This window comes from Ischnura elegans, chromosome 9 (genome assembly GCF_921293095.1).
Source record: "Ischnura elegans chromosome 9, ioIscEleg1.1, whole genome shotgun sequence".
NCBI classification, from domain to species: Eukaryota; Metazoa; Arthropoda; class Insecta; order Odonata; family Coenagrionidae; genus Ischnura; species Ischnura elegans.
In genome coordinates, this window is record NC_060254.1 from 14,891,629 (window position 1) to 14,904,663 (window position 13,035).

A 13,035-nucleotide genomic window follows, 5' to 3' on the forward strand; every position below is an offset into this window, starting at 1 on the left:
ATCCGAAGCCGGATGATCCGAAAAATGTCCGAATGGGATGATCATAGGATATTCTGTTACAGAGCTATAATAACAACAATATACTATTATTACCATTATTGCATTCATATTTGCACAATACCAATGCAGTTGTACCATATTCATTGAAGAAAACTAAATGAATACAAATAACAACTCTGACTGCAAAAAAATATTCGAGTTAACATTTGAAGTTTTTCCTGCAATTTTTGGTTTTCGCTCATTTTTAATACGGGTTTTCTGTCGAATGCAAGCATATAGCAATGCAAGCAGAATATCCGTTTCAGGTCCGCTATGTCCTATCTAGGTCTGCCGGCAATCAGGATATCCGTCGGATCTCCCACGGATATCCGAAGTCGGATGATCCGAAAAATGTCCGAATGGGATGATCATAGGATATTCTGTTACAGAGCTTTAATAACAATAATATACAATTGTAACCATTATTGCATTCAGATTTGCACAATACCAATGCAGTTACAGCAAATTCATTGATGAAAACTAACTGAATACAAATAGCAACTCTGAATGCAAAAATTATTCGAATTGGCATTCGAAGTTTTTCCTGCAAGTTTTGGTTTTCGCTCATTATTAATATGGGTTTTCTGTCGAATACAAGCACCTATAGTTTGGAATTGGTGATTATAGCATTTACAAATTTCCTCCACAATGATAATTATTATATTTTTCGTTGGAACCATTATATTACGTACTTATCTAATAATAACAGATCAAAAATCGTATTTCTATTCTAGCGAAACTAATATCTGCTCTAGAAAAATTTGCCCTTACATTTGATAAAACAAATAATGCACTGTTAAAAAATCTTTGGGACTACGAACCTCCGCTGAAACCAAAACACCGCCTCCCCAGATGTGCCCTCAACCCTTCCCATATCCCTATCCCCTAATTCCCTGTCTTATTATGCCATGACTCTTTTAATCTGTAAAACGTGATAAACTAATCTGCCTGCATTATTACTAAACGAACCCCCCAGGAGACAGCTGCAAAGCTGGGAACTGCGGAAAACAACAACGTGAAATATACTTGGACTTGGAAAATCGTATTTCGAAACTTCCGCCATAACGACCAGCGGCCATCTTATATAACATGTGACTTACAGCGCCCACAGCCATCGCCACTAAAGTTGTGTACGGTTGTGTACACATTCGTAGGTACTGTATTTTTGACTTTGTGACTTAAGCTGTGCTGTAAAATCTTATTTTACAAGCAAATTTACGTTGACGTACGCCATGGAAGAGGAAAATGATCCCTTTTTTGCAGTGGAGACTGGCAAAAAGGGATTAGAAGAATACAGTTTGTCAGCATCATTGACCCATCTACTGTTTACTGACCATTTAAATGTAAGTAAACGGAAATTTTTTCTCTATTCGATAGTAAACCAACGAACTTGTGTGTATCTAGCCTTTCAGGACTAATTTATTTCTCAGTGTAATTAATATTTTGTATGATCTTTGCGTGATAAAATACAATCCATTCAGACCGATTAAGTTTAAATATCAGTTCTCGCAGTAGAATCCATTTTTTTAGCTGTTCTTTATGGCATTCCTTTCCCTTGGGCTACAACCTTGTCGCGGTGGAAAGGCTTGCGCGTTCCTATGACCCCTAGAGCTGCACTGGCGGGATTAATTCTAAATTTTTCCCGGTAGGACCCATGCCAGATAGGTCGAAGGGTAGGAGCCAGACGAAAGGTAGTCCACGTGATGGTGTCACGTGAAAAACACTGTTGGAATGGAAGTGGGAAACCCTACCAACTATCTCGTCCCTGAACACATGGAGTACAACCAAATGAGCCTCGGAATCTCATCGCCCGGGACCCGTCCGCAAAGGGCGGGTGTCGGGCATGGCAGCGAGGTCGGCAAGGTCCTCGGGGTCGTCAACATGCGAAATCCTTGCAGAGACTTATCATCATCACCATCAGCAGCAGCAGCAATGGAGAAAGAAGAAATGAAGACCAAGAAGATGGAGAAGAAGAAGTCGGCTGTAAATGTAGGGACGTGGAATGTGAGGACTATGATGAGGGCGGGGAAATTAGAAAATATCAAAAGGGAAATGGATAAAGGGAGGATAGACATCTTAGGATTATGCGAGGTGAGGTGGAGGGATGGGGGGGACTATTGGAGTGATGGGTATAGGGTTATATATAGTGGAGGGGAAGAAAGCCAGCGAGGGGTAGCATTAGTATTAAACGGGAAGATGGGTAAGCGTGTGGTAGGTATGAACCAGGTAAGCGATAGGATTCTGGTGGTAGAAATTGAGGCGCGGCCCGCCAACCCTGTGGTGGTCCAAGTTTACATGCCCACTAGCAATCATAGGGAGGAAGAAGTAGATGAGGTGTATGAACAGCTCGAGGAAATAATTAGAGACACACCGGGTAAGAAAAATCTGGTAGTGATGGGGGACTGGAACGCGTCAGTCGGGGAAGGTAGGGATGGAAACGAAATAGGAGAATTTGGATTAGGAATTCGAAACGACAGGGGCGAGAAAGTAGCAGAATTTTGCAAGAGAAACAAGTTATTCATCACAAACACGTGGTTCAAACATCATAAAGGGCGAAGGTACACATGGAAAAGTCCAGGGGATGTGGGGAGATATCAAATAGACTACATTATGGTAAGACAGAGGTTTAGGAATAGTGTGAAAAACTCGCGCAGCTTCCCAGCAGCAGATGCGGATTCAGACCACAATTTAGTACTTATGAAATGCAATTTAAGATTCAAAAGGCTCATGAAAGGCAGGAGGGTGAGGAAATGGAATGTAAAAGCACTGAAGGGAAGTATGAGGAGAGAATATCAGGAACTAGTGGACACTAGTATACGGGAGATTGAAAGTACCAAGACGGTAGAGGAAAGATGGGATAATATAAAAACGGGAATAGTTAAAGCGGCGGAGAAGTCAATTGGTTACGTTGACAGTAGAAGGATAAAGAAGCCGTGGATAACGGAGGCAATGGTAAATGAAATGGAGGAGAGGAGGAAGTGGAAGAACGTGGACACAGAACAGGGCAAAAGAATGTATAGGGAATTGAATAATCGATTACGACGTGAAACTAAGAGGGCAAGGGAGGCTTGGTGGAAAAGACAGTGTGAGGAAATGGAAAAGTTCCAGAAGGATGGAGAAGTAGGCGCGTTGTACGCCAAAGTTCAGTCGCTAACGGGCGGTAAAAGAGGACAACCCATGTCTAAAGTTAAGGCTAATGATGGAAGGATGCTACAGGACTACCACCCTAATATCGCATGCGGCGAAAGTGGTGCTGAGGATATTGAACAGACGAATGGAGGCGAGAGCAAACGAATATTTGGGCGAAGATCAATTTGGTTTCAGAAAAGGGAAGTCAACTCGTGATGCAATAGCAATAATGAGGTCCCTCGTCGAGAGGAACGTAGAATATGACCAGGACGTATATGCGTGTTTCGTGGATTTTGAGAAAGCGTTTGATAGGGTGAACTGGGTAAAGTTAATGGATATTCTGAAGAGAATAGGTGTAGATTGGAGGGATAGACGACTGATTCGTAATCTGTATATGGCCCAGACTGCACAAGTGAGGGTAGCGGACGGAGAATCTGGGTGGGCAAGCATTGGCCGAGGTGTGAGGCAAGGCTGTCCTCTATCGCCGCTGCTCTTTAACGTGTACGCTGAGGAGATGGTAAGGGAAGCGTGGGATGAGTTAGAAGCTGGAATAAAAGTGGGAGGAATGATGTTCAAATCAGTGAGATTCGCGGATGATCAGGCGCTGATTAGCCAGTCAGCGAGGGGGCTTCAGGCTCTAGTGCATGCGTTATACGAGCGCTGCGTGGAGTATGGGATGAGGATTAATCACAAGAAAACTATGGTTATGCGGTTTTGTAAAGCATCACGAGCGAGGAATGTGATACTCAAGATAAAGGTGGGTGATGAAAAACTTGAGCAGGTTGAACAATTCAAGTATTTAGGCAGTACGTTAGAGGAAAACGGATACCGTAGTAAGGACATCAGGAAGAGAATTGCATTAGCGAAGGAGGCGTTCATGAACAGGAAGGAGCTTCTAAGAGGATCGTTATGTAAGAGTTTAAAGAAAAGGTTAGTGAAGAGTTTGATCTGGAGTGTAGCTCTCTACGGTGCGGAAACGTGGACACTGAGGAAGGAAGACGAGAGAAGATTGGAGGCATTCGAGATGTGGGTATGGAGAAGAATGGAGAGGGTGAAATGGACGGATAGGAAAAGGAATGACGAAGTGCTGGATATGGTTTGCGAGGAGAGACAGCTTTTAGATGAGATACGGAGGAGACAGAAGGTATGGATGGAGTTAGTGCTTAGCGGTGAGGGGATGTTGAAAATGGTGTTAGAGGGTAGAATGTTAGGGAAACGAGGGAGGGGAAGGAAAAGAATAGGGTTTCTAGATAGATAGATAGATTGAAAGAGAGTAGGCCTTACTGTGAGTTAAAGAAGGCAGTGCTGGAAGGAAAGGGAGGCTCCCATATCACTTCTTGCGTACTCCATGGAAACCTACCTTAATCGGTAGAATACTATAATAAATTCCTTTATGGCATTTAAGTATTATTCTCTATCTCAATGAACTCGTATATGAAGGGTTTTTCTCACAAATGAATAACTATTGAGAATATGTCGAAGAATTATAGTAATTAATGAGCAGTTCAGGACATAGCCATCAATTAACTCACTCCGATCATTATTATTTAGGTATTGATTTGTGTCTTTAGTAAAATATTCGCTAATGCCTTACAGTTAGAAGAGGATGCAGAAAAATACATCTTCTGGAAAATGACGTGAGGTCCTTCGAGGATAAAAACAACAGTGTAAATGCCGGGATCAGAACATTCCAGTCTCTCCAGACCGCCCCGTAACTAGGAAGAGAAAAATTCTATAGCTACTGCAGGAGCATGAAGAGCCCAAGGAGGTGCAAATGTACCATGTAATCCCCGGAAATGGTAACGAGGAGGTTGATGAAGATAATTCGTATCTATTGATCCACATTCTTCCTGAAGGCATGTTTACACTGTACATTAACTCGTAGGAGTCATTGTCTAAATGTATGAATGCATCAATTTACACGAAAATGCACCATGTTATAGGCACCCAACTTGTGTGAAGTTGTGTGCCTAACCATTGTGTGTTAAAAAAAGTTAACGTTGGGATAGAAATACTTTGTCATTCCTCTTACTCATATGTTTATTATTTCGTTGTTTATCTCATTTTAGACTATTGTGCATTCCGTGAAAATAATCTACAGAGCATTGCTCTGCTCACATGTTTTCGCACTGTATTTACTTAGTCATAAGTGTTTTGGAGTTCAGAGATTAAGTGAATTCTTATCTATATGGACAGTTTATTTTGTGCCAATGTAAGCATGACATTTGTTTCCATGTTATAACTTATGTATGTTTAATAATTTTGTCTTTTAAAGCCATGCATGTTGTATTTGTTCACAGAGAAGTGCCATTTTTTGTTAATTTTATAAGCTGAAATTTATATGATGAAGCAAAAGATTGTTTTATCTGGTTCTTGTGAATATTCAACTGTAACCAAGTGGTAATCATTCTTAACTATTGTTTGCTACAATTTTTCATTAAGGTCACTTTACAAGGTTGAATTTATTCATTGATACGGAAATGCAAACCCAGAAATTTTATCATCTCATATTTATAAGTAGGCATAGTTGGAAGCTTGGGTATATACATTTTACCTATAAACAATGCCATTGTTGATGTGATTCTTCAAACCATTGAAATCTCAAAGCATGAGATGTTATGATCTTCCTTGGAAATCATTTTTCGGAACTTTCAGGGTATGACCTGTTCCATTTGAACTCTTGGAATCACTAAATTTAAATTGATCCAATTCCCAAGAGGTAACATTAATTTTGAAAGTCAGTTTGCTTGAATGCAATAACTCAAATCATGTAAAAAGGCCTTAAAAATGACAAAATAAGAAATATTAAATAGTTTTTTAATGCAATTTTGTTTCTTTTTATTTAATCAGTAGTCACTAGTTAAAGCATTAATCATTCGAATGAAGGAATCTATTTGGTGTATATTCTTGCTACAATATGCAAAAAATGGTATTAATATCCGGAAGGGGACGTCCTATGGATATCGGATTTTGGGGCATGCGGATGGGCCACGGATATCCGAAGGAAATCCGGCGATATCCGTCGGATATCCATAAGTCCCAAAATCCGATATCCATAGGACGTCCGCTGCCGAATATTAATAAAATTTTTTGCATATTGTTGCAAGAATATCGGATTTGGGACATGAAGACTCCTTCCACCTTGTTAAGGTTGTCTATCATGTGCAGCAATCTTTTTGGTGTATATTCTTGCAACAATATGCAAAAAATTGTATTAATATCCGGCAGCGGACGTCCTATGGATATCGAATTTTGGGACTTATGGATATCCGACGGATGTCCGACGGATATCGCCGGATTTCCTTCGGATATCCGTGGCCCATCCGCAACGTCCGCCTTGGATATCCGACGGACATCCGTCGGATGTCCATGTGTTGTTAGGGTATTCATGGGATTTTCCCTTAAGCTATATAAATACCAACATTCAACAAAGGATATTTCGAAAAAATTACCCATCAGTTCTATATGTAAAAAACGATAAGTTATTCACCTTGAATAATCAAAGTACTAAATTGATTTGAGAATTTAATTCTTAAGAATTTGAAAACAATTTGTCTAAACCTAAAGAGTGAAATACCCTCTGATCTCCAACAAATATGATTACATTTTAAAGGAAGCAACACTAATGGCACTACAGCCAATAAAAAAATGTAAATAACTTACTTGTGTTACCTAGGGCCACAGTTTTTTCCCAACAATCTGCAGTGCTGCCAACATTTAGCTTAAAACTCAAGTGACGGTATCACTGTACAATATTTAACATTACTCACTTATGCGTCCATTGACATCGCTGATTTTTTAACGTATGGCAGACAAGACATTAATACTTCGTACTGCATGCAGTTATACTGCGTATCGTCCATAATATACCAGTTACAGGACCTAAAATACTAAGTATTTTCTCGCGGCGACTTTCAGATTCGCTGAAGGTATAAGTGTTTAAAAATCATCATTACTCTGTTATGCGTCCTTCATCTCCCTGATTTTTTTATACATGTCAGAAAAGACATCAATACTTCGTACTATATATGGAAATTCCGCGAATCATCCCTAATTCACAAGTTACAGGACATACAATACTTAATATTTTCTCGCCGCGACGCTGTGACTTGACCGATGGTATAAATTTATAACATTTATCATTACTCTGTTATGCGTCCAATGCTCTCGCTGGTTTTTTATATATGTCAGACAAGACATCAATTCTTAGTACTATATTCTGCAAATCGTCCCTGATATACAAGTTACAAGACCTGCAATACGTAATAATTTCTCGCCGGAAGGTATACCTGTTTATAAATCATCATTACTATGTTATGCGTCCATTTATCTCGCTGGTTTTCGGATATATGTCAGAAAAGACATCCATACTTAGCACTGTACACGGATACTCCGCGAATCGTCCCCGATATACAAGTTACAGGACCTACAATACTGAATATTTTCTCGCCGCGACGCTGTGACTAGACCGACGGTATTAGTTTATAATATTTGTCATTACTCTGTTATGCGTCCATTGATCTCGCTAATTTTTTTATATATGTCAGAAAAGACATCAACACTTAGTACTATATACAGGTATTTCGCGAATCGTCCCTGATATACATGTTACAGGACCTAAAATACTGAATATTTTCTCGCCGCAACGCTGTGACTTGACCGACGGTAATAGTATATAATATATATAATTACTCTGTTATCCGTTCATTCATCTCGCTGGTTTTTTTAAACATGTCAGAAAAGACATCAATACTTCGTACTATATATGGAAATTCCGCATATCATCCCTGATTCACAAGTAACAGGACCTACAACACTTAATATTTTCTCGCCGCGACGCTGTGACTTGACCGACGGTTTTAGTTTATACCATTTATCATTACTCTATTATGCGTCCATTTATCTCGCTAGTTTTTTGATATATGTCAGACAAGACATCAATACTTAGTGCTATGTAATGATATTCCGAAAATTGTCCCTGATATACAAGTAACAGGACCTACAATACTTAATATTTTCTCGCCGCGACATTGTGACTTGACGGACGGTATTAGTTTATAATATTTATCGTTACTCAGTTATACGCCCATTAATCTCGCTGGTTTTTTGATATATGTCAGACAAGACATAAATACTTAGTACCGTATACAGATATTCCGCAAATCGTCCCTGATATACAAGTTAAAGGACCTGCAATACCTAGCGATTTCTCGCCGCGACGCTGTGACTTGACCGACGGTATTAGTTTATAACATTTATCATTTCTCTGTTATGCGTCCAATCATCTCGCTGGTTTTTTTATATATGTCAGACAAGATATCATTACTTAGTACTATTAATAGATATTCCGCGAATCGTCCCTGATCTACAAGTTAAAAGACCTGGAATACGTAGTAATTTCTCGCCTTGAAGCTGAGACTCGCCGGAAGGTAAACCTGTTTAAAAATCTTCAATTCTCTGTTATGCGTCCATTCATCTCGCTGATTTTTTTAAATATGTCAGAGAAGACATAAATACTTAGTACTACATGCAGTTTTACTGCGAATCGTCCCTAATATACCAGATACAGGACCGAAAATACAAGTATTTTCTCGCGGCGACTTTCAGATTCGCTGAAGGTATAAGTGTTTAAAAATCATCATAACTCTGTATTGCGTCCATTCATTTCCTGAATGTTTTACTAAATTGCACACTAGACATCAATACTTAGTACTATATACAGATATTCCGCGAATCGTCCCTGATTTACAAGTTACAGGACCTGCAAACCTTAGCGATTTCTCGCCGCGACGCTGTGACTTGACCGACGGTATTAGTTTATAACATTTATCATTACTCTGTTGTGCGTCCAATTATCTCGCTGGTTTTTTTATATATGTCAGACAAGACATCAATTCTTAGTACTATATTCTGCAAATCGTCCATGATATACAAGTTACAAGACCTGCAATACGTAATAATTTCTCGCCGGAAGGTATACCTGTTTAAAAATCATCATTTCAATGTTATGCGACCATTCATCTCGCTGGTTTTCGGATATATGTCAGAAAAGACATCAATACTTAGCACTGTACACGGATATTCCGCGAATTTTCCCTGATTTACAAGTAACAGGACCTACAATACTGAATATTTTCTCGCCGCGACGCTGTGACTTGACCGATGGTATTAGTTTATAATATTTATCATTCCTCTCTCATGCGTCCATTCATCTCGCTGATTTTTTGATATACGTCAGACAAGACATCAATAGTTAGTATTCTATACAGAAATTCCAATAATCGTCCCTGATTTACAAGTTACAGGACCTACAATACTCAATATTTTCTCGCCGCGACGCTGTGACTTGACCGACGGTATTAGTTTATAACATTTATCATTACTCTATTATGCGTCCAATCATCTCGCTGGTTTTTTTATATATGTCAGACAAGACATCAATACTTAGTACTATATACTGACATTCCGCGAATCGTCCCTGATATACAAGTTACAAGACCTACAATACGTAGTAATTTCTCGCCGGAAGGTATACCTGTTTAAAAATCATCATTACTATGTTATGCGTCCATTCATCTCGCTGGTTTTCGGATATATGTCAGAAAAGACATCAATACTTAGCACTGTACACGGATATTCCGCGAATCGTCCCCGATATACAAGTAACAGGACCTACAATACTGAATATTTTCTCGCCGCGACGCTGTGACTAGACCGACGGTATTAGTTTATAATATTTATCATTACTCTGTTATCCGTCCATTCATCTCGCTGGTTTTTTTATACATGTCAGAAAAGACATCAATACTTCGCTCTAAATATGGAAATTCCGCGAATCATTTCTGATTCACAAGTTACAGGACCTATAATACTTAATATTTTCTCGCCGCAACGCCGTGACTTGACCGACGGTAATAGTATATAATATATATCATTACTCTGTTATCCGTCCTTTCATCTCGCTGGTTTTTTTATACATGTCAGAAAAGACATCAATACTTCGTACTATATATGGAAATTCCGCATATCATCCCTGATTCACAAGTTACAGGACCAACAATACTTAATATTTTCTCGCCGCGACGCTGTGACTTGACCGACGGTATTAGTTTATGATATTTATCGTTACTCAGTTATACGTCCGATAATCTCTATGGTTTTTTGATATATGTCAGACAAGACATGAGTACTAAGTACCATATACAGATATTCCGCAAATCGTCCCTAAAATACAAGTTAAAGGACCTGCAATACCTAGCGATTTCTCGCCGCGACGCTGTGCCTTGACCGACGGTATTAGTTTATAACATTTATCATTACTCTATTATGCGTCCAATCATCTCGCTGGTTTTTTTATATATGTCAGACAAGACATCAATACTTAGTACTATATACTGACATTCCGCGAATCGTCCCTGATATACAAGTTACAAGACCTACAATACGTAGTAATTTCTCGCCGGAAGGTATACCTGTTTAAAAATCATCATTACTATGTTATGCGTCCATTCATCTCGCTGGTTTTCGGATATATGTCAGAAAAGACATCAGTACTTAGCACTGTACACGGATATTCCGCGAATCGTCCCCGATATACAAGTAACAGGACCTACAATACTGAATATTTTCTCGCCGCGACGCTGTGACTAGACCGACGGTATTAGTTTATAATATTTATCATTACTCTGTTATCCGTCCATTCATCTCGCTGGTTTTTTTTATACATGTCAGAAAAGACATCAATACTTCGTTCTAAATATGGAAATTCCGCGAATCATTTCTGATTCACAAGTTACAGGACCTACAATACTTAATATTTTCTCGCCGCGACGCTGTGACTTGACCGACGGTTTTAGTTTATACCATTAATCATTACTCTATTATGCGTCCATTTATCTCGCTAGTTTTTAATATATGTCAGACAAGACATCAATACTTAGTGCTATATAATGATATTCCGAAAATTGTCCCTGATATACAAGTAACAAAACCTACAATACTTAATATTTTATCGCCGCGACATTGTGACTTCACGGACGGTATTAGTTTATGATATTTATCGTTACTCAGTTATACGTCCGATAATCTCTATGGTTTTTTGATATATGTCAGACAAGACATGAGTACTAAGTACCAAATACAGATATTCCGCAAATCGTCCCTAAAATACAAGTTAAAGGACCTGCAATACCTAGCGATTTCTCGCCGCGACGCTGTGCCTTGACCGACGGTATTAGTTTATAACATTTATCATTACTCTGTTATGCGTCCAATCATCTCGCTGGTTTTTTTATATATGTCAGACAAGACATCAATACTTAGTACTATATACTGACATTCCGCGAATCGTCCCTGATATACAAGTTACAAGACCTACAATACGTAGTAATTTCTCGCCGGAATGTATACCTGTTTACAAATCATCATTACTATGTTATGCGTCCATTCATCTCGCTGGTTTTCGGATATATGTCAGAAAAGACATCAATACTTAGCACTGTACACGGATATTCCGCGAATCGTCCCCGATATACAAGTAACAGGACCTACAATACTGAATATTTTCTCGCCGCGACGCTGTGACTAGACCGACGGTATTAGTTTATAATATTTATCATTACTCTGTTATCCGTCCATTCATCTCGCTGGTTTTTTTATACATGTCAGAAAAGACATCAATACTTCGTTCTAAATATGGAAATTCCGCGAATCATTTCTGATTCACAAGTTACAGGACCTACAATACTTAATATTTTCTCGCCGCAACGCCGTGACTTGACCGACGGTAATAGTATATAATATATATCATTACTCTGTTATCCGTCCTTTCATCTCGCTGGTTTTTTTACACATGTCAGAAAAGACATCAATACTTCGTACTATATATGGAAATTCCGCATATCATCCCTGATTCACAAGTTACAGGACCTACAATACTTAATATTTTCTCGCCGCGACGCTGTGACTTGACCGACGGTATTAGTTTATACCATTTATCATTACTCTGTTATGCGGTTATTCATCTCGCTAGTTTTTTTATATATTACAGAGAAGACATCAATACTTAGTACTATATACAGATATTTCACGAATCGTCCCTGAAGTACAAGTAACAGGACCTACAATACTTAATATTTTCTCGCCGCGACGCTGTGACTTGACGGACGGTAATAGTTTATAATATTTATTGTTACTCAGTTATACGTCCATTAATCTCGCTGGTTTTTTTATATATGTCAGACAAGACATGAGTTCTTAGTACCATATACAGATATTCCGCGAATCGTCCCTGATATACAAGTTAAAGGACCTGCAACACTTAGCGATTTCTCGCCACGACGCTGTGACTTGACCGACGGTATGAGTTTATAATATTTTTTATTACTCTGTTATGCGTCCATTCATCTCGCTGGTTTTTTGATATATGTCAGACAAGACATCGATACTTAGTACTATTAATAGATATTCCGCAAAACGTCCCTGACCTACAAGTTACAAGACCTGCAATACGTAGTAATTTCTCGCCTTGAAGCTGAGACTCGCCGGAAGGTAAACCTGTTTAAAAATCTTCAATTCTCTGTTATGCGTCCATTCATCTCGCTGGTTTTTTTATATATGTCATAGAAGACATCAATACTTAGTACTACATGCAGTTTTACTGCGAATCGCTCCTAACTTACCAGTTACAGGACTTAAAATACTAAGTATTTTCTCGCGGCGACTTTCAGATTCGCTGAAGATATAAGTGTTAAAAAATCATCATTACTCTGTTATGCGTCCATTCATCTCCCGAATGTTTTACTAAATGGCACACTAGACATCAATTCTTAGAACTATATACAGATATTCCGCGAATCGTCCCTGATT